This window comes from Hipposideros armiger, unplaced genomic scaffold (genome assembly GCF_001890085.2).
Source record: "Hipposideros armiger isolate ML-2016 unplaced genomic scaffold, ASM189008v1 scaffold_238, whole genome shotgun sequence".
Taxonomy (NCBI): Eukaryota; Metazoa; Chordata; class Mammalia; order Chiroptera; family Hipposideridae; genus Hipposideros; species Hipposideros armiger.
The window spans coordinates 5541-6851 of NW_017731588.1; the positions used below are offsets into that span (position 1 = coordinate 5541).

The following is a 1311-nucleotide window of genomic DNA, read 5'->3' on the forward strand; positions in this document are numbered from 1 at the left end:
GCAACCTTGGTGTTATGAGCACTGCGCTCTAACCAGCTGAGCCACCCGGCCACCCCTCAACATATGCTTTTTACTTTAGGTTCTTCCCTACCAGTTTATGGGTCAACTTTTCCTGCCTGTTATGCTTTTTTTTAGCTTCCAAAATTATTTTAACATCTCTAGTCTACTATTGTCTCCTCTCCTTTTCTCTCTGTTCTTGTGAGTTTATGCCTTTCTTACTCTTTTTTTTTTTTAAGCTGAGCCATCCTGCCACCTGTTGGCAGCTCAGCAGCTGCTCAGCTTGGGACGGGAATCGAACTGCTATTGTTCAGAGCTCAAACTCTTGAGCGAGCTCTTAACCAACTGAGCCACTCGGCCAGCCCTTATGCCTTTATAAAAATCCCTGTAATGTCATGTTAGTGCAGTGTTAAGAGTTAGGAAGATAAAGGTATATATTTAACTATGTTAATCTATAAAATTGCATATACGTGTGTGTGGTGTGTGTGTAGGATCATTTTACATATACTGTCTGATGACCTGTTTTTCATTTAACAATATATGAACCACTTTCCATATCAATATACAGGGCTCTCTATTATCCTTTTCATGGCTGCATAATAATGTATTTATTTTTCATTACTTTTTAAAAAATAGGTAATATTTACATGGTTCAGAGCCATTTATTTCATTATCAAGTTTCGTATTAGTGAAGATTTTGACAGTTTTCAAACTTTTGCCATTAAAACAGTGCTGTAGCAAACAATCACGCAAACACAAATTTTGTTCTACTGTACGTACCCAATTATTTTCTTAGGATAAAGTCCGTTAAAGGGGAACTTCTAGGTCAAAGGCTGGGCTTATTTAAACTTTTGATAATGTTCCCAGAAGATGCCTGTCTACCATTCATGTATGAGAATGCCCACTTACCCATACCCTCACCACACTGAGCATTTCCAGTCTTTTTATTGTTGCCTAGCTGATAGGTGAAAAAGTCACATGTTTTCATTATAATTTCATTATTGGTGAGGTTGAGCATTTGGATATGTTTTTTTAATTGGCCATTTATATTTCTTCTTTTGTGACTTGTCTGCTCATGTCCTATACACCAGGGCATCTCAATTTTAATATGCATACAAACCACAGTCATCTGGGGATCTAACTGAAATACAGCTTCTGAGGCAGGAGGTCTGGGGTGGGACTTGCGATGTTTCATTTCTAACCAGCTCCCAGGTGACACCAGTGGTACTGGTGTGTGGCCCATACTTTGAGTGGTAAGCCTTTACATTTTTTTTCGTACTGATATGTAAGAACTTTTTTTTTAATACATTTTTT

The 1311-nt window shown here is 37.8% G+C and overlaps 1 protein-coding gene across 2 annotated transcripts in view; it reads left to right on the top strand.

Moving 5' to 3' along the window:
- Window positions 1–1311, top strand: part of LOC109389548 (maestro heat-like repeat-containing protein family member 7) — a 27972-nt gene that overhangs the window by 3522 nt on the left and 23139 nt on the right. The window lies entirely within an intron of this gene.